This window comes from Orycteropus afer, unplaced genomic scaffold (assembly GCF_000298275.1).
Source record: "Orycteropus afer afer isolate SDZICR_OR568_19922 unplaced genomic scaffold, OryAfe1.0 scaffold00173, whole genome shotgun sequence".
NCBI classification, from domain to species: Eukaryota; Metazoa; Chordata; class Mammalia; order Tubulidentata; family Orycteropodidae; genus Orycteropus; species Orycteropus afer.
In genome coordinates, this window is record NW_006921760.1 from 2,632,967 (window position 1) to 2,646,176 (window position 13,210).

Here is a 13,210-nt window from a genome sequence, read left to right on the forward strand (position 1 = left end):
TTTGTTTTCTTTATATTGAGATGTAATCCATACTGCAGACTGTATTCTTCAACCTTCATCAGTAGGTGCCTTAAGTCATCCTCACTTTCAGCAAGCAAAAAACAAAAAAGACTGGGTGGGACTATACAAATGTGAGGTCTTTGTGGTCCACCGATAGGATTGGATAGCTTATTAACAACATAATAAGAAACAGGGCACACTTGTGGGCATGGAACCATGAAAGCAATGTGTATGGAACCCCAACATGGGGATTGGTCAGTTTTGTCATTCCACTTGGCTTAAAGTGGCCCATCCCAAATGCAAAAAAAGGGGCTCTCACTGCCATGAAGACAGAAGAAGAAACAGAAGTGGAGTGTGTCCTCGAACCTGAAATCCCTGCACTGAAACCTCAGAGAGACAGTGGCAGCAGAGGCAGCAGAACCAAGAGACCACAGTGAGATGGAGCTGCAGGCTTGCCAACGCATGAAGCAAGAAAGCTAAGTGCCTTTGGGCAGGTGGCTTGCTGGCAGAGTGGAACTCACCTATCAGAGCTAACAGAGATTTGTGACACTTGCCCAAGCAGGGGGAGGCCAGGCCAAGGCCTGCAGGCATGGCCGAAGGGAGGCTGTCCTGATTGAAGAAATGTATCCTAAGTGTACCTGAACCTGAATTGTAACCTGTTGCTTCCCTAATAAACCCATAATCGTGAGTACTGTGTGTGAATTCTGTGTAGCCATTACAATGAATCATGGAACCCAGCAGAGCAGTAGAGAGTGCCAAGGGAGGGGGAGTTTGTATCAGAATCGGTAAAAATGTTGGAGGGTGGCAGCATGTCTGACCTCGACCTCATAGGAACCAGCCTTAGGCTGTTAATTCTGGATCCACCTTTCTCCTTGTGAAGTTAGAGGAGATCAGAAGACACCGCACCCACACCCTTTTTGCAATTATAAAATGAACAAATTAATTAATGAGTGGAAAACTTTAAGGCAAAAGATATCCCCTTAACATATTCCAAACTGTAATATAGAACTATCTTTACACAGCTGATTGAAATGAAAAAAACTGAAACCCACCCATAATCAGAGAACCAAACCAAAACCAAACTCACTGCTAGTGAGTCAATTCTGACTCATATCTACTCCCATTGCCAAGGCTGTAAATCTTTGTGGAAGCAGACTGCCTCATCTTTCTTCTGCAGAGCAGCTGGTGGGTTCTGTATTAGGGGAAAAGAGATCCCAAATTCAAACAGGCTCAATAGTGAAACTTTTATTAAGCCTTGGACAGGACAAAGACAAAACAAAGATAATAATCCAGGATGAGGGAAACCATCAGCGTGTAGAAAGCTGTATGGAGTCCACTGAGTCATGGCCATGAGGCTAGTTATATATAATTTGGGGGGGAAAAAAAAACGGGAATCATCACAAAATCATGATTGGTGGCAGATCGATTCATCACTGTTGCAAGCAGGACTACGGAAGTGGGGGGAAGACCATGATTGGGAATCGAACATAGGAAAGGGTTACAGGATTTGGTTCTGAGCCTTGGCTTCCTGGCTAAGTGGTGGTCTGGATAGGCTGTGACTCATGACCATGCAGCCTGAGTCTTAGCCACAATGTGGCTACCAAACAATATCAAGACCCCAACCTTAATTTAAGTCAGAAAAGGACACACACAGGCAAGTTCCCTAGTTCTGTGTGGGCTCTACTTTCAGTCATACTCTTCCTGAAGGCAAACTGCCCTTCCCTAGTTTTGTCCTGGAACTTGTGTATCTATGCATAGCCACAATGCTATGGTCAGAAAGAAGCCAAATGGCGTCTGAAACTTATGTTAAGCAGTTGGAACCACCGGCTTTTTGGTTAGCAGCCAAATGCTTTGACCATTACATCACCAGAGCTCCTTAAGCAGAGCTCAGAGAAGCAGGTATAAATATTAAGTGCCTTAACTATCTTCTTTGTTCCTTCCTGGACTACCAATGCTTGGCACTGCACCCAGCATATAGTTTATGCTCAGTGACTATGGGCTGACTGTATGAGTGATTGGAAATTGTAGACTGTTGAGATCAGAAGTGACTTAACATCAAGTGTATGTTGTGCTAACCCAGTGATCTTCCTGTACTAGCAAGCACTCTCACTCCCCAAGCAGCACCTTCCATCTCCCTTCACCCAACAGTTAGAAACTCCTTCTTTCCACTGAGCTGAAACCTGGCTCGCTGCACCATCCCCATATTGGTACTAGATCTCTCCTTTCTGATCATACAAACCATGGGTCCTCCAGGGGTGCTCACACCTAGCTGTTCATCAGAACCACCAGAGGAGCTTTTTAAACCCTTACCTAATATTTATGCATGACACCCTCCCCCTCCCTACTCCCCTCCCCCTCCCTACTCCCCTCCCCCCTCCTCCCCCTTTTCCCACGTGACAGGCACTCTCCTCCTTTTACTGGCAGATTATATCTCAGGAGGAGGCATGGTATTTCTGCCCCCCAGAACTCATAGGGTTTGAAGCATCTGATGCAATAAATGTAGATAATTGGGTTTCAGCTCTGAACTTTAGGTGGCAGTCATTACCGGTCACAGTAGGGCAGCAGTGCATATTCTCTCATTCCAGGGAAGTCTTCCCAGAGGGGAACTCTATTTGTGAGCTTCTGTAATGAAGGGGAAACCAGGGAGAGGATAGGGAAGTTGGGTTTTTCTGAGTTCTTTCATCTTGATTCACTTAGTTGAAAGTCTGAGCCCAACCCAAGTTAACTCATTAAGTTCCCACAGTTTGTTGTAGCTTTTCAGCCTTTAGTCATCATAGTCAACATCATTGGAACAAAAATAATGGCAACAGTGCCTGGGGAAGTGGGAAGGACAAGTGTAAAGGTCCAGTGTGAAGGTGGAAAGTAAGAGGGGAAAAATTAACTGTAAAAGGCAAAATGATTTGGGCTTCGGGGAAGCAGGAAAGAAATCAGGGTGGGAGAGAGTGTATCTGGACATTATACCATAGACACATTTGTCCTAAGTTTTATGTCTTAGTCATGGTCACTACTCTTTCCTTTAAGGTTGAGGATGTCCTTATATGAAGAGGGACAATTGGAAAGTACGAAGGATAAATTCATTTATAATCATAATACCTTATATTTAATAAAATGTTTTTCTTAAAGTAACGTGTTCAATTACATTCCTCTGCATGAGGCATAAGTTTTATATCAATCTTCTTGTCTAATAAGTGAAGAAAGACTCAGAAAGGCAAAGTGACTTACTCTGTCTCATACTGTGTTGTGCCAGGCCCAGATCTTTCAACCAAAGTCTTTTAACCCCATGTCCAGTGTGCTCTATTCCTATGTGGCCAATGGTTTATGGAATGCTCTACGCATTCACACTCACTATTCTTCAATTTTTTCCTAATGGGAAAAAGACTCACAACACCACACATATATCCAAAGCACCCATGTTCCTCTGAGCTGCTCTCATCCTCAGCTCACATGTTACCCTCTCTATGAAGTTCTTCATGACTCCTCCAAGCTCTGACTTCATACCTTCTTCTGTTGTGTACGCGTAGAACTTTGTTCCTACCCTGGTTATAACATGGATCTCACTGAATTCTAGTTATGTTTACAACACTCCCACACATACCATGCTGACTTTCTTGAGGGAAGAGATAGTGTATACACTCATCTTTGTGTCCCCAGCATCATGCACAGTATATAGTATAGAATGGATCCTCCATAAATATTTGTTGAATGGTTGGACGGTTGCATGGTCAATGGATGGATGGACAGACAGATGGATGGGTGGATGGAAAATCTTTCAAGGTTGAGATTAAAAGAGATATACAAGAAGCCAGGATATTGTCAAAGGAGGGCTTTCTTGACATTCTGATAAAAATTAGATCCTTCTGATGCTTTTGGTTTAGATTTTATCTATATTCTTTACTTATCCATATTACTTATCCATATTCTGCTGGAATTTCCATTGTTGAAATATTTATTTGGCATGAATCTTCATGCCCAGAAGAGAAATAGCTTGTCCCAGGAAGCATGGTGTGGGAGGGAGAGCACAGTCTCCAGATAGCCAGGATGTGAATCATGCTTCTATGAGTTATTGAATGTATGAATTCTTGCTAGGAACTTAGCCTCCTGATGCCGCGCCTTCCTGATCTATTAAAAGAGAGCAGTAATGGTACCCTCTGTACAAATGATCTGTGAGGATTACATGAGATGTTAAAAGTAAAATGCTTACAATACACCAACACTTTGGACAGAGTATGACAGAGTAAGCACTCCATATGCAAGAGTTCTGTCTTCCTACTGCATATAGCTGAATCTCTGGGACCCAGAAGGCTTGGCCAAACCAGCTCTGTATCTGAAGACCCAGCTTCGGAAAAGCCTGAAGTGATGATGGAGGCAGTTTTGTGGACTAAGCAGGCTGTGGTTCACTGCGTCCTCAGATGAGTTGCTTCCCTTTTCTGAGCTCAGTGTCATTGGCTGTCCTGGCAGACCTTCCATTATTCTTCAATGAGCCCACAGTCAAGCTCTGAGTATTACTCCTCCACTTGGCCTGTTCTGCAATTGGAAATGGACTGTAAGCTCCTTGAAGACAGGGACTTTTATCCTTGTCCTTGCAGGCCCAGGCCCATCTTGCTTCTCAGGAGGCCCTTCATGAAGTTGTGCTGAGTTGAAATAAACTTGGCTAAATCACTTAATGTGCTCTTTGGGGGTTCAGTCAAGCTCCTGAACAGTAAGCCCCAGAAAGGTTCTGGCTCATTAACCCTATTCCCGTGCAAGCAGTTAGTGAACTTAATGATCCTGCTGCCCTCAGCATGGCACAAAGCCCCCTCGCCCAGATTCCTCCTGGGTCCTCTCTGGAAACCAGAGGCTGCCAAAAGCCCTGGCAGTCCAACTTTCCCTGCAGGTTTGGGGAAGCTCAGCTGGACTCTATAAAAATGGGGTGACCTTCTCTTAGGTTCTGGGCAACGTAACCTCATACTCAGATGAAGGGACTTACCCTGGAGTTGTGGCTCTTATTTTTTTATGCCAGTATCTCTCTAGCACAGTGTCTGCCAACACTCAGAATGAGTGGACAAACGAATGAACGAAGAAACGAGTAAACGAAGAAACGAATAAGGCATAGTTTTTTGGAAGTATCAGTGTCGAGATGTATTGCATTTAGCTAATAGAGGGAGAAGCCTAGGAAAAGCTACTCTTAATATAGTCTAATTGTTTAAATTAAAAAAAAAAAAAAAGGAACCTTGGTGGCTAACAATAAAGCACTTGGCTGCTAACCAAAGGTTGGCAGTTTGAACCCACCCAGTGGCTCTGTAGGAGAAAGACCTGGCCATGTGCTTCTGGGAAGATTACAGCCTAGAAAACCCTATGAGGTGATTCTCCTGTGTCACATGGGGTCGCTATGAGTCAGGAGCAACTCAGTGACACCCAACGACAACCACGACAATAAGAAAAGAAGTCTCCCATGAACGATTGTGTGACATAAGCACAGGGCAGGGGAAGGATGTCAGACTCCTCTGGCCGCTTCTATAAACACCCTCCCCAACCCTCTGCCCTTTCATGAAGTCTCAGTTGAGAAATAGCTGTAATAGGTGAGCAATGATAATGTCTTTGAGTAGAGATTGATGGAAACAGGTATCAGCCCAAAATATTTTTAGAGCCAGAAATACTGTTTGCTCAACAATAAGTTACATCAAAGAACTTCAACATTTCCCACGGAGGTCAGCAGTTCTGCAAGTGATGTGCTGAGATTCACACCTCTGCCAGCAGCTCTGCTCCTGGCCTGAACAAGAAAACAGCTAATCTGTTAACGTCAATAACCAGAAGAGGCGATTTTGCCTTTTCTGATTAATGTTCAGGTGTGTCTGTCTCTGAAGAGCCAGCCTCTGGAGGCTTGTTAGGCCATGGTTAAAAATGCACAAGTCCCTTTATTTAGAGATTTGTTTTTCTTCTTCTTCTTCTTTTTTAATCTGGAAGCCAGAAATATAGCCTGCAGATTTCTTTCCTGGGAGAATCTTAGAGGTATCCTGTTTCAGCCAGCGTCATGTCACTGTTGTTCCCATGATCGGTGGCATCTTTAAGCAAACCGTGTGGCCAAAACTAACCTTGGTTTTCTTCTGATTTTAAAATATTGCCCTTTCACAGAAGGAGGGTTTCTGGGCAGGGAGGGGAGGAGACTGGTTAGGGTTGGGTATGGTAAATGCAGAGTGAAACTAAATGTGCACGTAACGTTGAATGTAAAACAAACTCTTAAAATAAAAACTAATAAATAAAAAACACAAAATATTGCCTTTTGTCTCCATAACACCTGTTACACAGCAATAGTCCTTTCATAGAGTATTTGGAGTTAGAAAATAATAATATTAATACTAGTAACATTGAGTGCTAAGTGTGCTTTGTTCTCTTATTTCGTTGTATCATCACGTTCTAATTTCTGTGTGATGGACGAGGGGAGTCACTGGCTGGACTCAGAGCCCAGACTGCCCCAGAGCCTTCAGTGTGCTTCCCACCCACCTCCCACTCCCAGTGCACACACAACTGTGGTTTTTCTTTTAACACAGCACCATTCTGCACCTAAAATACAAAATAATTTAGTATTCGTTATCTGTGTGGTTCATTGTCTGACTCCTCTCACTAGGATATGAGTTCCGTGACAGCGAGAATTCTTTTTATTCTGCTTGGTTCACTGACGTATCCTGAGCTCAAGTGCAGGGTCTGCTACCTGGAAAGGCTTGGCTCTAGGTTGCTATTGTTGCCATTACCTGCTTAGTAGTACACGCTGTCTCTCTTATCTGTGTTTTTCTGGTGGGAAAACTGAGGTCAAGGGCCACCTGGTGATTACTAAAGAAGACACAGTGAGTGAGTTAGCAAGAAAAACCAGATCTCCTTACTGCCATCCCAGTTCTTTGCCTAAATCCCAACTCAATCTTGCCGTACTTTTATTATGCTGTAAAACGAATAACTGTTTATGAGTTCATTCCCAGGCACATTATTGCTTTTACATCACATCAAAGAACTTGAGACAGGCAAAAGATATAGCCCTATTGATTGTTCTCAGAAACAACTTTTCATCCCGCAAGGAATCCACGTTTAAGGCTCATTTTGAGGACCAGAGCCAGTCCCCAACCGAAGGCTAGCATTTCTACCTCCTTTTTGATCAAGGTAGTAGTGTTTGGTTTTAAGAGTCTTGAAATCAACCATCAACATTAAGAGCCCTTTTCCAATCCTATCTACCAGACTTCTACAACCTTAAAATTGACCTTAAGTCAAATGCTGAGATGGTTTTTGTTCCTGGATACTTAGTAGGTCGGATCAGCACATCTGAAGGGAATCTTCTAGGAAAACTCTGGGTGCTGTAGGAAGCCTATGGGGCCGTTGTACTCTGTCCTAAAGGGTCTCTGTGAGTCAGAATTGACTCAATGGAAGTGGGTTGGGTCTCGGTATAGGAAGTACCAAAGAGGTGACTCAGCCCTGCTCTGAATCAGGTATTGAATCCGTGGGCCAGTTTTGTAGGGTGAAGTCCTGAATGGGGGCTAAAGAAGAGAGTGACAACTTTTAAAACAAAGATGTGTCAAAAGAAAGGGATTTATGTTTGGCTTTCTGAAGGAAAAAAAAAACAAACAAAAAGAAAGGACTCCCAAACCCGTCAAGAGAATACATTTATTTGAGCATAAATTACTGTAACATCACTGGCAGCAAAACACACCTCCTCATCCTTGTATTGATTTCTCTTCATTCTGTTGTTCAAACTGAAATATGTCGCTCTCGGTAGAAGACATACACAGAATCATTTTTCTGTGTCTGATTATGAGCCAAGGTGAATCTGCTGTCATGTTTATTTGCCGAGAGTTGGGGGGCTTAGCTGTGGTTTTAAGAAGTTAGCTGGCTATGTGCATTAAGCCTACAACCTTGACTTGAGTAGTCCCATCCTCTACTCAGGGAGGTACTGCAGTCATTCTCTGCAATGAGGATAGTAATGATCATGGTAATACAATAATAGGGAGTATAAATGGTTCACATGCTCTACTGCTAACCAAAAGGTTGGATGTTGGAGTCTACCCAGACGTGCTTGAGAAGAAAGGCCTGATGGTCTACTTCCATAAAATTAGTCACTGAAAACCTTACAGAGGATGGTTCCACTCTGACTCGTATGGGATCGCCAACAAGTAAGAGTCAACTCAATGGGACCTGGTCGGTTTAATAATAACAGGTCTCATAAACCTGTCTACACCTTAAAAACACTTTCGTATACCGGTTTGACTATATTATTGTAAAATCATCCTGGTTAGGTATGACATGGATTCTTATCATCTCCATTTTGTACATTGGAAACTTGAGTTAAGAGGAATTATGGCCCTAGGGCACATAGCTGGTAAATAGCAAAGCCCAAATCCAAGTTCCTCTGGCTTTCAGGATTTTCCCACCTCACAAGCTGCTGCCTGCTCACCTAGGCATCCTGCAGGCATCTCAAATATCCAAAATCAAACTGTTTTTCTTCCCCTCACAAAACTCACTCCTCTTTGGTGTTTTCCCTCCTTATTTCATAACTACCCATCTCCCCCACCACCCAACTTAGAAACCTTGGTGTCTACTTGAATATGTGTCCTGTCTCACTGCACACTTCTTAGTGTTGACCAAGGGCCTTCATTTTTGAAACGGCAATCAGAGGTGTCCCCTCTTACTGTTGGCACTGGCACTGCACTGATTGAGACCTCCATCGTGTTTTGCCTGGACTACACTAAAACTCAATAGCTTGATTCAGTCAACAAATCATCACTAAACCTCTTCTATGTGCCAGGCACTGTGCCTGGAGCTAGGGAGACTATTCAGACGAAAAGCAAAGCATGGCTCCTGTTCTCCTGGTGCTTCTGCCCTCTATAAACAGCAATCAATCACTCCAGCAAATGTGGAAATACAGCTATGACAGCTGCTACAAAGGCAGATACAAGAGCATTCCACCTTCAGTACCAGCCAGAGTGCTAGCTCTAGATCACAAACGGGATCAAGGCACATCCTCTGCTTTAAAACGTCCATTGCCTGCCTATTGCCTGCACGATCAGATCCAAACACATTAGCCAGGAGTACAAGTCTCTTCATGCTTGGGCTCCAAATGGTGGATTAAGTTGCAAGCCCTGGCTGCCCCATTCCCCCCACCCACCCCTCACTCAATTAACTCATCCTTTGACTAAGCCCATATCTGGTTTTTTTTTTTTTTTTTTAAACTTCTTGCCATTGTGGAGACAACGCTGCTTCTTCATTGTTCCACATCTTTGCTTAATCAACACTCTTCCAGAAATGCTGTTCCTCTCCCTGTACTGGGAGCTATCTTACTCATGCTTCCAGATTCAGCTCAGGTGCCACCTCCTCCCCGGGATGTAATTCATTATTCCTTACGTTTTTTAACATGTTATCCACACACTAATATAGCACTTTCTCCATTGTAATGTACTTAGTTACTTTCTTTTCCCACCCCATAAGATGGTGAACCACTTGCTGGCAGGGCTTATGTTTTAATTAGTATGTTGTTGTTGTTGTTGTTGTTGTTGTTGTTGTTATGTGCCGTCGAGTCAGACCTGACTCATAGTGACCCCTCCTTGGGTTTCCGAGGCAGTTTCCCTACAGAAGTAGATTGCCCCATCTTCCTTCTGAGGAGTGGCTGGTGGGTTTGAACTGTCAACCTTCTGGTTAACAGTCAAATGCCTTAGCCACTATGCTACCAGAGCTCCTTTTAATTAGTATAGGTTTGAATTCCTGTTGTGGTTTATTATTATTGTTATTATTATTTCATAGAACCAGACCATAGATGTGTAATTGTCATTGTTGTTGTTGGGTGCTGTTGGTAGAGAAGATAGAAACATCTTGATCATTTATTATGATTGTCACCCGTGTCTCCAGTTTCTCAGCAGCATCTCTTCTCACCCGTTTAACATCCAGAAATTTTCCCTCCTGTTTTTTAGCTCATGTGCAAATCATTCTGGAAGTCTTCCTAGTTTCATGTTCGACCAGATGTCTTCTCTTCTGTCTGCACATTTTCTCCTCTCCCCTCATACCACCCCCTCCCTCAACATTGTAGCATCTGAGGCAGGAGCCCTGGTGGCACAGTGGTTAAAGCACTTGACTGTTAACTGAAAAGTCAGCACTTCAAACCCACTAGCCGCTCCATGGGAAAGAGATGAGGCAGTCTGCTTCTGGAAGGATTTATAGCCTTGGAGACCCTGCGGGGCAGTTCTGCTCTGTTCTGTAGGGTCACTTTAAGTTGGACTCCACTTGATGGCAGTGGTTTGGTTTGGGTTTGGAAAGTCATTGACACAGCACACAGGTTTTGCATATTTGTGTAATCACTGGTTAAATGATCACCTGGCAGCTATATTAAAATGTGGAAGAGTTATTTGGTGGGAAGGAGCCCTGGTGGAATAAGTGCTCAGCTAATAATAAGAAGGTTTGTGGTTTGAACCTACCCAATGGCTCCATGGAAGAAAGTCCAGGTGATCTACTTCTGTAAAGATCACACCCAAGAAAACGCCCTGGGGCAGTTCTGCTCTGTCACATGGAGTCACCATGAGTTGGAGTCACCTCGATGACACCAAACAGCAACATTCTGTGGGAAGGCTTTGATCTGTTTTTCCTTTGTTTATTTTTTTGTGTATTTTTAAAAGGGAAGTAAAACATCAAGAATGAATGAAGCAACTGTCAACTGTTTCTACCACCTTTCCAACCGAGATCTGTGTCTAGATTTTGTTTCTGCTAAAGTAGCTTGACTCATGATTATTCTCAATTAGTTCTCAGGATTTGAAACAGGAAATTGAGCAATAACTGAGAATAGTTGAGGATAGCTCTTTGAGAAACTGATTTTATAACAAGATAAAAATAGTGGAAGAAGATGTAATTAACTGAAATGAGACTCTCATGAGGGAGGTGAGCTGTTATTATAAACGTATACTTCTGAAAGACCTACAGTTCCCTACAGTCTGGAAACAATAATGAAATAATTTTAGATTTTATTTTCTACAACTTAATATTCACAGAGACAAAGTCATGGAATATAAAATTGTGGGCAGATTATTTGTGTATATCAAAATAATGGATCAAAATCTTTGTAAAGAAGGGACCAGTCCCTGGAGGAGGACATCATGCTTGGTAAAGTATGGGATCAGTGAAACGGGAAGATCCTCAACAAGACAGGTTGACACAGTGGCTACAACGATGGGCTCAAGGTTAGCAGGGATCGTGAGGAGGATAGACTCCATTCTATAGAGTCCAAGACATGTCTGGGGCTTTGGCAGAGATGGATGGAAGACTCAGCTGGGCTCCTCTCCCTCTTCATGCATTCTTAAGACTTCTCCACATGGTCTTGCCACCAGGGTAGTTGAATTTCTCAACAGATCAAGTGGAAGCTGCTAGGCCTAGAAGTGAAATTATAGTGTTTCTTCTGTGAACCTGGGCAGTGTTTCGTTCTGTTGTACACAGAGTCACAGTGAGTTGGAGCCAACTTGACGGCCCCTAACAGCAACATCTTTGTAAAATTAAAAAGTCAGAAAAAAAAATTAATAACTCAGAAGAACTGCTGTATGGAACAAGATGTTACTCACCATTTCCATCACTGAAGGGTATGACTAATGATAGCTTAGTGCATAACCAGAAGGCTCACTCCACTGGCATATGTGCCAAGAGATACTGATTCTTTCAGCCTTAAAGACAGAACTCCCAGGTCAGTCCCCCATCCATGAACAGCCTCACTCATTTAGCCCAGAATCCCAGCCAAACATTATCATTTTCAATGTGTGCCATAGAAAGATTAGGAAGCACTTGAATGTTGATAATAAGGACATCATTCAGTTACACAGTGGAAACTCAGGGACGAATTCTGTTTTGTTTATCAATTGCTCTGTAACAAACTGATTATAAATCTTAGTGGCTTAAAATAATAGCCTTCTTATTATATCTCACAATTTCGAGGGTCAGGAATTTGTGCAAGGCTCACTGGGTGACTCTAAAGCTGCACATGACACTGACTAGGATTTCTCTGTGGTTTTTAGCTAGTGGCTCCTCCATTCTATAGAGTCCAAGTCATGTGTGGTGCCTTGGCAGAGATGGATGGAAGACTCACCTGGGCTCCTCTCCCTCTTCATGTGTTCTTAAGACTTCTCCACATGTTCTTGCCATCAGGATAGTTGAACTTCTCAGCAGATCAAGTGAAAGCTGCTAGGCCTAGAAATGAAATCATAGCATTTCTTCTAAGAACCTCCATTTGTCAAAGCCATAAGAAGCCAACCTAGATACAAAGTTGGAATGGGAAGGGGTAAACTCTACCTGTCAGTGGGAGGAATGTCAAAGCATTTGCTACTGACTTTAACCCATCACAGACTGCTAACAAATTTACCCTTGTCTATTTGATTTAGGAGCTCTGGTAGCATAATGCCTAAGGCACTTGACTGCTAACCAGAAGGCTGGCGGTTCAAACCCACCAGCCACTCCTCGGAACGAAGGTTGGGCAATCTACTTCTGTAGTGATACTGCCTCGGAAACCCAAGGAGGGGTCGCTATGAGTCGGGTTTGACTCGACGGCACATAACAATCAACAACGACAACAATTTGATTTAGAAAGAGCTCTGGTAGTGTAGTGGTTAAGGCATTCGGCTGCTAACCAAAGGATCGGTGGTTCAAACCCACCAGCTGCTCTGTGGAAGAAAGATGAGTCTGCTTCCATAAAGATACAGCCTTGGAAAGCTAATGGGATTTGCTCTGAGTTGGAATCGACTTGATGGCAGTGAGTTTGGTTTTAGAGTTACTTGATTTAGGGAAAGAGCCCTGGTGGTGCTGTGGTTAAGGGCTGAACCTGTTAACCAAGAAAGATGTGGCAGTCTTCTCCCATAAAGATTACAGCCTTGAAAACAGTAGGGACAGCCCTACTCTGTCAGGTGAGGTTGCTGTGAGTCAAAATCAACCTTTTAGCACCCAACAACAAATACAGTTTGATTCAGGATTTATAATTTAGATTTATAACTAGAAGCAATCAATTATTTGTTCATTCAGTTATGTAACAAGTATTTGGAGGCTCTTGCTTGCTGTATCCATAGCACTGTGCTGGCTACTGAGCGAGACTGAAGAGAGTAACAGAGCACAGTCTTTGCCTTCCAGGAGTTTTCCATCCAGATATGAACACAAAACAAACACAGCAAGCAATTAGAGTCTACAATAATATAATTAAAGTGGCAAAATACATATCACCAACCAGTGTAGCCAA